Below are 12,635 nucleotides of genomic sequence, written 5' to 3'. Positions count from 1 at the left end.
CCAGAACCCATATAAAGCAGGGAGAGGCACAGCACATCTGAAATCTCAGTATTCTTATAAGATGAGAGATGGAGAGTAGAATTCTGGGAGCTCACAGGCCAGCTAAGCAGGCCAAAGAATTATATGTAAGTGCAATTGGAAAGCAACATCTCTTTTCTAGCTACCAGATTTGCACTAATACTGTCTGATGTACACATTTCATGCCTTGGTGCACATACCTGTACTCACACACATACAATCGATCATCCACACATATATGTGTGCACACATCATACACACAAAAAGAAAACTTTCTGAGATCCTGACCTGTATATTACATTTCACTTCTAAAATTCCCTATTTCTGATTATTGTATTATCCTATAGATGATTTAAAGTAAAAATGTTCCCACCCATTTGAAAATATAATTTATCTTTTTTATTATGTACAGATGCTGCTACATAGAAAATGTTGAACAACAAAACTAAGTAGCAGGGGCTGGGGATTTAGCTCAGTGGTAGAGCGCTTACCTAGGAAGCACAAGGCCCTGGGGTTAGGTCCCCAGCTCCGAAAAAAAAGAACAACAACAAAAAAAAACTAAGTAGCAAAGCCTATTAATGCTTAAAATTTCCAAGAGATTTTTCAAGCCTATAGTGGCCCAAAGCTGTACTATATTACAAATATTCTCTCTCCCTCAAAAATGGTATTCCTGTTTTGGACTTTTAGGTTTTCCTGGGAGGATATGAACAACTGTCTACTCACTTTGGATTAGAGTACTGAGAATAGGACAAAGGAAGGATTCTATTTACCTCCAATGTAGTTTTGTTTTAGCTGGGCTTTTGTCAACAAGCTGGAATAATAAGGGAAGAAGAACCACAATTGAGAAAATGCTTCCACATTTTGTCTGTAGACATGTCTGGAGAGTTTTTTTTTTTTAATTAGTGATTGATGATGTGGGAAGGTCCATCAAAATAGTGATGTCAGCACTTGACAGCTAGTTATAGATGGTATAAGAAAGCAAGTCTATATACAGAATACAAGGAAGGGTTAATTATCCCCAGCGTAGATGACCCAAAAACAGCTTTATCATCACAAAGTCCTACCATCTCAAAGATTCTGACCTCATGAAAGTTGCATTATGGAATCCTCTTTCTTAGTTAACCTTGGACTTCCTACATAGGGTAGTATGTTTCAATAGCTCTGGCATCTGAGAGAGGATAAAGTGGTTGAATTCCCAGATGAGGGTCCTATCCCCTAACACAAACACTGAGTATTTTCATCTCTATCACCATCACCAGACCCCTAGTTCCTTGTGTATTACTCTGCTTTGGCTGTGTCAGCAACCAGGCCAAGGCCATCTCTACTCCATAATGGTAATGGGAAAATCACAATATGGAGACCATAAGTATGCTATATCAACAAGGCACTGCTTTGTTACCAATTTAAGATATAGAAAGTAACTAAAAGAACTAATATGAAACATTTGGTCCACCTTCCTATTTTCAACCTGTTCAAATTACCCCCTCCTATCATTATAGTAGAACAATTAAATTTTGTTATAGTGACTTTACATGCATTTGGGAACTATTTTCTTATATACAGGTTAATTATTTTTATTCATTAGTATTATGAAGAAATAAAACAATAACATCAAAATTAAAATTTATAAAATGCTAAGCTATAAACCTTTTTTCACTATGTGCTGGAGAAAAGATGCTGGTAAGTGGAGAACGCAATTGTAATAGACAACAAAGTTCAATCTTGGAGACAGGAAATACTTAAAAATGTAAGGGAGTGAAAAGAACCAAAACAGAAAAAGAGAAAGGAAGGAAGGAAGGAAGGAAGGAAGGAAGGAAGGAAGGAAGGAAAGATCCTACATTCTGAGTAGACCAGAATAAGAGAAAATTCCTCATTTCTTTTATACTTTAGTTAATTATCATATACTCATTATGAAAAAATTAGTAACTTGGCTGACTTACTCAAAGATCAAGAACAGAAAGCTTACAGAAAGATCATTCAATATTGGGTTTGTGGTAAGGGTGCATGATGATTCATATATACTTTTTCCCCTACGGGGAAAATGTAGATTATTGACTGATACTTTCATGTACACCTTGAGTCCAGCTGACATTTCACATGGCAGTTTTGTGTTTGGTTTTTTAAGGAGCCTCAACACTGTCTTCTAGGAGGAGATACATTTATTCCTACTAACAGCATACAGAAGTTTTTCCTCATCCTCACCACTCATTCTCTACAACAGCCCTTCTAGCAAGTGTGAGTTGATGGAATTGTTATCCAGCTGAACCAGTCATTCCATATGGTGAATATATACCAAAACATCACATGATGCACATAAAATTCTAGCTATTACATGTGGAAATAAAACTAAATACATTCAATACAAAGCAAATGAAGATATGACTTATATACCTTATTTATTTAAAGACAAACACTGTGGATAAGAATGTCCTATTGTAGAGCTAAGGCTGCCCCAGAGCCCTCCTGACCCAAAACCAGCACTGAGAGAGCTGGTCTCCTAGGAGTGCATCACTCCTAAGCCCATAGGTGAGACCCTACTTTCAATCCACTAACTGTCCAAAGAGGAACCCAGTAGGAGCTCAAAGAGTACAGGAACCACAGGGCAGCCTGGAACAGGATACTTACTGTCTCCATCTGCACCCAGAGCAAAGGCTGTCCAAAAGCCCTCCAGACCCAACCCTGCCTGGAGAGACCTCATCTCCCAAGAGGGTTCTCAGTCCTAAGATCACAGGATCACAAGCCAGCAGAGGGACAAGCTCTAGTCAGAGACAGCAAGACCAATTAACATCACAGGTAACCAGATTACTTGAGGTAAGTGTAAGCACCTAAGCAACAGAAACTAAAACTACACGGCATCATCAGAACCCAGTTGTCCCACCACAGCAAGTTCTGGATATGACAACACACTGAAAAATTAAGATTTGGATTTAAAAATCACATTTCATGATGATGATAGAGGACTGTAAGTAGGACATAAATAATTCCCTTACAGAAATACAGGAGAACACAGATAAACAGGAAGAAGCCCTTAAAGAGGAAACACACAAGCATAAAAAATCCCTTAAACAGTTACAGGAAAACAAAACCAAACTGGTAAAGGAATTGAACAAAACCATCCAGGATCTAAAAGCAGAAATAGAAAAAATAAATAAAACACAAAGAGAGACAACCCTGTTAATAGAAAACCTAGAAAAGAAGTAGTAGTCATTAGATACAGGCATCACCAATAGAATACAAGAGATTGAAAAGAGAATCTCAGTGGCAGAGAATATCATAGATAACATTGACACAATAGTCAAATAAAATGGAAAAATGCTAAAAGCTCCTAACACAAATCATTCATAAAATTCAGGACACAATGAGAAGACCAAATCTAAGGAAAATAGGTATAAAAGAGAGCAAAGTTTCCTAACTTAAAAGGCCAGTAATATCTTCAATGAAATTATAGAAGAAAACTTCCCTAACCTAAAGAAAGAAATGCCCATGAACATACAATTACCTACAGAATGCCAACTAGATTGAACCAGAAAAGAAATTTCTCCCATCACATATTAGAGAAAACACCAAATGCAACAACAACACAAAACAAAGAATATTAAAAGCAGTAAAAGGAAAAGATCAAAAAACATATAAAAGCAGGCCTACCAGAAATTTACCAGACTTCTCAACAGTGACTATGAAGGCTAGAAGATCCTGGGCAGATGTCATACAGATCCTAAGAAAACACAAATGCCGTCCAGGCTACTCTATACAGCAAAAAGATCCATTACCATAGATGAAGAAACCAAGATATTCTGTGATAAAACAATTTACACAATATGTTTCCACAAATCCAGCCTCATAAAGAATAATAGATGAAAAATTCCAAAACAAGGAAGGAAACTAAACCCTAGAAAATGTAAGAAATTAACCTTCTTTCAACAAACCCAAAACAAACATAATTCAACATCTAACAACAAAAATAACAGGAAACAACCATCACTATCGTTAATGTCTCTTAACATCAGTGGACTTAATTCCCCAATGAAAAGCCATAGACTAAGAGATTAGATAAACAGGACCCAGAATTTTGCTGCATATTAGAAACATGCCTTAGTGACAAAGACAGACTCTAACTCAGAGTAAAAGGCTGGAAAAAATTTTCCAAGCCAATAGTCCCAAGAAACAAGCTGGAGTAACTACTCTAATATTGAAAAAAATCTCCATTTAACCAAAAGTTATTAAAAAAGATAAGGAAGGACACTTCATATTTATCAAAGGAAAAATCTACCAAAATGAACTCTCAATTCCATACATCTATGCTCTAAATGCAAGGTCACCTACATTCATAAAAGAAACCTTAATAAAGCTTGAAGCACACATTGTACAATAAAGGAAATAGTGGGAAACTTCATCACCCCATTCTCATCAATGGACTGGTCATGTAAACAGAAACTAAGCAGAGACAGATTGAAACTAACTGAAGTAATGAACCAAATGGATTTAATACATATCTATAGACTATTTCATCCTAAAACAAAAGAATATACCTTCTTCTCAGCACCTCGTAATACCTTGTCCAAAACTGACGATATAATCCATCACAAAACAGGCTTCAACAGATACAAGAAGATTGACATGACCCCATACATCCTATCAGATCACCAAGGACTATGGCTGATATTCAACAAAAACAATAACAGCATAAAGCACATATACACATGGAAGCTGAACAAAGCTCAGTGATAACTTGGTCAAGAAAGAAATAAAGAAAGAATTAAAGACTTTTTAGAACTTAATGAAAATGAAGGCACAACATCCCCAATCTTATGGGACACATTGAAAGCCATGCTAAGAAGAAACTTATATCTCTGAGTGCCTCCAAAAAGAAACTGGAGAGAGTATACACTAGCAGGGTAACAGCAAACCTGAAAGCTGTATAACAGAAAGAAACAAATACCCCATAAAGGAGTAGATTACAGGATTGAAATCAACCAAGTAGAAACAAAAAGAACTATATAAAGAATCAACAACCGCCCCCCTTGGAGATCCAGCCAATATACATACAACTACCAAACCCAAAGAATATTGCTGATACCAAGAAGTACATGCTGACAGGAGCCTGATATACTTGTCTCCTGAGAGGCTCTGCCAGAGCATGACAAGTACAGAGGCAAATGCTCACAGCCAACCATTGAACTGGGAATGGGTCCCCATTTGAGGAGTTAGAGAAAGGAGGAGCTGAAGGGGTTTGCAACCCCATAAGAATAGCAATACCAATTAACCAGAGTTCCCAGGGACTAAACCACCGTCCAAATTGTACACATAAACAGACCCATGGCTCCAGCTGCATACGTAGCAGAGGATATCCTCGTTGAGCACCAATGGAAGTAGAAGCCCTTAGTCCAGAGAAGGCTTGACACCCCAGTGTAGGTGAAAATTGGGACAAGGAGGGGTGGGTAGATGATGGGGGAACACCCTCATAGAAGAAGGGGTTGGGGAGACAGGGAGTTTAGGGACAGGAAACCAGGAAAGGGGACATATTTGAAGTATAAATAAAAAATATACAATAAAAAAAATCAACAGAACCAGGAGCTAATTCTTTGAGAAAATAAACAAGATAAATGATTCAAACTAACCTTAGGGCACAGAGAAAATATCCAAATTAACAAAATCAGAAATGAAAAGGGAGCCATAAAAACAGAAACTGAGGAAATGCCAAAAATTATTAGATCCTACAACAAAAGCCTATATTCAGCAAAACTGGAAAAATCTGGAGGAAATGAATAATTGTGTAGACAGATACCAGGTACCAAAGTTAAATCAGGATCAGATAATTTGTCCATAGAAACAGTTTTGGTTTCCCAATTAAAAAAGCTTAGGACCAGTGGGGTTTAGTGCAGAATTCAAAGAAGAGCTAATACCAATACTTTTCAAACTATTCCACAAAATAGAAACAGAAGAAACACTACCTAGTTTGTTCTTTGAAGACACAGTATAGCTTATATCTTTACAACACAGAGACCCTACAAAAGAAGAGAACTTTATACTAATTTACATCATGAATATTGATGCAAAAACATTCAATGATATTCTCGCAAACCAAATCCAAGAACATATCAAAATGATCATTCGCCATGATCAAGTAGGCTTCACCCCATGGATGCAGGGATGGCTCAATATACAGAAATCCAACAACATACTCCACTATATAAACAAATTCAAAGAAAAAAATCGCATAATCAATCTCATTAGATCCTGAGAAATCAGTTGACAAAACCACACACTCCTTCATGATAAAAATCTTAGAAAGTTCAGGAATTCAAGACCCATACATAAACATAATAAAACCGGTAGCCAACATCAAACTCAATCTCACTAAAAGCATGGACTAAACAAGGCTGCCCACTCTCTCCCTACCTATTCAATATACTACTTGAGGTCCTAGTCAGAGCAATTAGACAACAAAAAGAGGTCAAAGTGATACAAATTGGAAAGGAAGAAGTCAAAATATTACTATTTGCCTATGATAGGATGTTATACTTATGTGATCACAAAAATTCTAACATAAATTTCCTAATCCTGAAAAACAACTTCAGCAGTGTGGCTGGATATGAAGTTAACTCAAATAAATCTATAGCCTTCATCTACTCAAAGGATAAACAGGCTGAGAAAGAAATTAGGAAAAGGATACCCTTCACAATAGTCACAGATAATATAAAATAACTTGGGGTGATTCTAGCCAAGCAAGTGAAAGATCTTTATGACAAGAACTTCAAAACTCTGAAGAAAGAAATAGAAGATCTCAGAAAATGGAAAGATTTCCTATGTTCATGGACTGGCAAGATTAATAAAGTAAAAATTGCCATCTTGCTGAAAGCAATTTAGAGGTTCAATGCAATCCCTAACAAAATTTTAGCTCAATTTTTCATAGATTTAGAAAGAACAATTTGCAAATTCATTTGGAATAACAACAACAACAACTACAACAAAAACCAGGATAGTGAAAACCATTCTCAGCAATAAAAGAATTTCTGGGAGAATCACCATCCCTGACATCATGTTATACTACAGAGAAATAGTGACAAAAACCACATGGTATTGGTACAGAGACAGATTGGTAGAACAATGGAATAGAATTGAAGACACAGAAATGAACCCATACACTTAAGTGACAAAATCATCCAGTTAAAAAAAAAGACAGCATTTTCAACAAATACTACTGGTTCAACTGGAGATCATCTTGAAGAAGAATGCAAATCAATCCGTTCTTATCTCCTCATACAAAGATCAAGGAACCTCGCATAAAACCTGGTATGATGAATATAATAGAAGACATAGTGGGAAAAAACCTCGAACACATTGGCATAGGGAAAATTTTCATGAACAGAAAACCAATGACTTGTGCTCTAAAATCAAGAATTGACAAATGGGGCCTCATAAAATTGAAATGCTTCTGTAAGTCAAAGGGCACTGTTTAAAGGATAAAATAGTAATATAAAAATTTGCTAAAGATCTTTACCAACCCTACATTCAACAGATACTAATATCCAAAATATACAAAGAACTCAAGATATTAGACCCCACAGAACCAAATGATTCCATTAAAATATGGGTTACAGAGCTAAACATAGAATTCTCGACTGAGGAATCCCAAATGACTGAGAAACACTTAAAGAAATGATCAATATCCTTAGTCATCAGTGAAATACAAATCAAAACAACCTTGGGATTCTACCCCATTCCAGTTAGAATGGGTAAGATCAAAAACTCAAATGACATCAGATGCTGGCGAAGATATGGAGAAAAGGGAACACTCCTCCATTGCTGCTGGGATTGCAAGCTGGTACAACCACTCTGGAAATCAGTCTGGCGGCTCCTCAGAAAATTGGAAATTATTATACCTGAAGACCCAACTATACCACTTCTGGGCATATATCCAACATTTACTCCAACATAAAACAAGAACACATGCTTCACCATGTTCATAACAACCTTATTTATAATAGCCAGAAGCTGTAAACAACCCAGATGTCCCTCAAGAGAGAAATGGATACAGAACATGTGGTTCATTTACATAAAGGAGTACTTCTCAGCTATTAAAAAACTGACTTCATGAAATTCTTAGGCAAATGAATGGAATTTGAAAATATCATTGTGAGTGTGGTAATCCAGTCACAAAAGAATGCTCATGGTTATGTACTCACTGAAAGTGGATATTAGCCAAAAAGAAGCTCAGAATATACACAATACAACTCACAGACCATAAGAACTCAAAAGAAAGAAGATCACACCAAAATATGGATCCTCCAGTACTACTCAGTAATCTTTGGGTAGGAGAGAGAGAGAGCGGGAGGGCAAGAGGAGAGGGAGGGAAAGGGGGCTGGGGCAGTTCAGAAAAGGGAGGAGATAGGGTAGAAGTACAGAGGGTCAGGAATTTGAATACAGGTGTGTAGTGTGGGAGTGGGGGAACTGAGGGTATCCACTAGAAAGTTCCAGATGCCAGAGATCCAAGAGATTCCCAGGACCCAACAGGGGGACTTTAGCAAAAATATCCAACAATATGGAGATAGAACCTGTAGAGTCTATATCCAGTAGAAAGGCATGGCCTATTTGCAGGCTGGAGCTCCCATCCACCTCAGAAATATTAATCCAGAATTTCTCCTTTCAAAAGGAAATGTAGGACAAGGAATGGAGCAGAGTCTGAAAGAAAGGTCATCTAGAGACTGTCCCACATCCAGACAACAAACCCAGAAACTATTGCTGATGTCAATTAGTGCTTACTGACAGGCGCCTGGTACAGCTGTCCCCTGAGAAGCTCTACCATAGCCAGACCAATACAGATGCGAATGTACACAACCAAACAATAGACTGAGTGTGGGGACCCCAGTTGGGGAGTTTGGGCAAGGACTGTAGGAGCTGAAGTGTTTTGCCACCTCATAGGAAGAACAACAATATCAACCAACCAGACCCTCCACGGCTCCTAGCAAGTAAGCCACCTACCAAAGAGTACACAGGGGGCAATCCATGGCTCCAGCTGCATGTATACTAGAAGATTGCCTTGTCTGGCATCACTGAGAGGGGAGCCCCTTGGTCCTGTGGAGGCTTAATGACCCAGGATAAGGGAACACTAGGATGCTGAGGGTAGGGGAGCACCCCCATAGAGGCAGAGGGAGATAGAAGAGGATAGGAGGCTTGTAGAGGAAAAACTGGGAAATGGGATATTTGATATATAAATGAATAAAATAATCAATATAAAACAGAACAGTAACCAATATGTAGGTTTATAATAGAGGATAATTTCAAGACAATAAAAGCTTAAGTTTACTTGACTGTTAGGACTGTTGGAGGTATTGAGACCTTGGAGAGGATTGAGAGTCTATGGAAAGGCCACTGTGAAGATCTCTCAGGAGGGACACTTTTGTTTGTTTTGAAGAGCAAGTAGGAGAGATCCCTATAGAGCACAATAAATGCCAGCTAGAGATTGGAGCAAGGAAAAGATGAAATACCCTGAGTTTTAAATCCTTTTGTCATACCCAGCCCACCACAGTTTAGATCACACAGTACATCTACCCATCGTTGGTTGACTGAAGTTCACAAACACAGTCTACAATAAGGAGTTCTACAATGGACATTGCTTGCTTAAAAAATTGGTAGACTTTCAAAATTTGAAATATCTTAATGTTCAAATAGATGTAATTTTGCACCCTCATTTTTAAGTTGGAGAATTGTTAAGTCAAATCAAATTCATAATCTTAGATCACAAGGTAGAGAAGCAGCTACATAACATAGGTTCCTTTGATGCAGGTACTGAGTATGGTATGGTATGGTAGTTTGAATATCGCTTACCCCCCTATAGGCTCATATTTGTAAATGTTTGAAAACCAGATGGTGGAACTGTTTAGGAAGAATTAAGAGGTATGGCCTTATTGTAAGAGTTGCTTCACTGGGTTTGAGGTTTAAAAAGACACCTGTTATTTCTGGTGTTTCACTCTCTGCAAGTCAAGATGTAATCTCTCAGCTATTTCTGCTGTCATAGATTTTCTCCACTATAAAAACTCTAATCCTCCTAAACTGTAAGCTTCAAATTAGCCCCCCCCACTTTTAATAAGTTGCCTTGGCCATGGTGTTTTACCACAGCAAAAGAAAGGTAAGACACCTCATCTTCATTTGATCAGGAAATTCTGTGGGCTATTCTGTGGCACATGAATCTAGTGAACAAAACCTAATGACACCTTTTAAAGACAACCTAAAAGTGAAGTGAGAACTCACTAGTGCATAACCTATAACACCTACATGAGAGCTACTAAGAGAAATAGGAGCATAAAAAGAGCTTCAGGCCATATGCATGGAAGTCAGGCATTTGGTATTTTATCCCTACTCCCCCAAGGCCATCTTTTGGAGACCATCTTCCGTGGTCCAAGATGGGCTCAAAATTACAAAGTAGCTAAAGATAACCTTGAAATCTTGATCCTTCCAAATTCTGGTTTTAAATATGTAGAAATATACTGTGATAAGGATCAAACCCAGGGTCCTCTGCAAGCTGGGCAAGCATTTTACTTATCAATCTACATCTCCAAACTGGTATCACATTTTGTAATGCAATGCATTTCTAAAGTGAGATATCTGGGTGCTGGTGGTTAAAAGAACTACTCTGTGCATTTCCTTGTCTACCTGAACCTATAAAATTAGATGTTCTTATCTGACTCAAAATTTACTCAAAATTTTAAGGGCTTCTGAGAATGTTTATTTTAATTGGTGCAGCAATTTCTTACCCAAATAAGCATATAAAAAGCACACACAACTCAGTTATTATACATATAAGCTATATTCCTGGAGTGTGAGGATCTATCACTATACTAACTTATTCCCAAGCTATGAGACCCCTCTCTGCTTGCACCTTCTATAGGCCATGCATTTCTGCTCCATATTGACTTCTACCTCCCTGTCCTCTGTCCTTCTGTTCCCACTCTTTATGACATCCAATCCAATCTTTCTTTTCCACTGTCTAATCTCAGGCTGTAGCCCTCTTTGACCTTTTAGAATGGGGAGAAGGTTTACGTGAGATCACCTGAGTAAGTGATCTAACCCTTGTAATGAGAAGTCCCTCTTGAGGAAGCAGAATTAGCATCAGGGTATAAACAGCACCAAGGCAGCACACAAAATTTCCCCCCTTTTGTCCAATAAAAAGACTCCTTTCCCCCTCAGATATAAATTAAGCACAACCATAATGATTATGCAAATTATAAAGTATGATATAGGCTTATCATCTAATCTATCATATTTGTCAATTTAGATAAAGTAGCCTACCAGCTATCCAAACTTGAAAAATCTACAGTTGTGTATCTGAATAATGTTTTGATTTTAGCTCATATTACCATTTGAAAACCATCCTTCCAAATCTACATCATCTTCCTCAATGCGAAACAACCTAAGTTTGATTATGAGATTATACCTAGTCTTTGACCTCATCAAAAATCTGAGAACAAATTAAATATTACCTGAATATGTAGGAAGCACAAAGGCATTGCTTGTAAAACTTAAATAAAATTTGCAGAGACAGGTAAGTACCTGGACAGTCTCCTGTTCTCAAAATGTTAGCACATCTGTCTTCAGCTTTCTGGCCCAGGATCATCTGACAGACCTTAAATGAAGCAGGAACTATGAAGGACTATCCTGCTCTGTATTGGCAGAGCCAAGCTGTCAGCTATCCCACATTCTGTGTCCTTTCCAAGATAGTACTTTTTGTTTGTAAATGAATTAGGGCAATTCTTGCCCAGTAGCTACCTTGCCATAACTGGAGCAAATCTATATGGAGGTTATGATGCTTGGTATCTTCTTTGAACCATGAAGGGCCACTGTCAGGAGCAGGCAAGTCTCATAGTCAAATGATCTTTAGTAATGTAATATTAAATGTCATATTCTGTGGATTTCTGATGTTTTAAACTTAAACTGTAAGAGACTTGGAGGAGACCTCTTAAAATTAATCAATCAAAATAAAAAAGACAGCATAATATCAGAATTCACATATAAAGAAAAAATTAAAGTATAGAAGCAGAACCTTGAACAGAGAATACAGGAATTTATGGAACAGGAGGATCAGCAAAAGAAGATATATGAAGCATGGGCACAGATCTTAAGGGAGAAACTTAAAATACCAATTAGGGAAAATACTCAGGTAGAGACAGAAGATAAAATTAGAGAAAGCCAACCAAATATTGTTAGAAAACAAACTTTAGTTTATCCAATTAGTATACAACAAAGAACACCAGACAACCATCATCAGGAATTCGAATGACAACCTGTGGATGTGTTAGAACTGAAAACATTTTAGGAAAATGTTATTAATTTTGGAATGTGTTCACCATTTGTAAAACGAATGCTGACTTCTTGCACTATTAAAAATAGAATAATCCCCCAAAACTGGAAGGATATGGCAGAGGCAATATTACAACCTCAGTCACATTTGCAGTGGTTCTCATGGTGGAGAAAAGAGGCAAAGGAGATACCACAACAAAATAGAATCAAGGGTAGAGAGATTTTTCTAAAGATCAGCTTCTTGGTGAAGGTCATTTTGTTGAGATAGAGGCACAGATTGTCTGTGATGAAGAAACCTGGGTATTATGTCACTAGGCAAT

This window comes from Rattus norvegicus, chromosome 17 (genome assembly GCF_036323735.1).
Source record: "Rattus norvegicus strain BN/NHsdMcwi chromosome 17, GRCr8, whole genome shotgun sequence".
NCBI lineage: Eukaryota > Metazoa > Chordata > Mammalia > Rodentia > Muridae > Rattus > Rattus norvegicus.
This window is presented reverse-complemented; position numbering follows the sequence as displayed.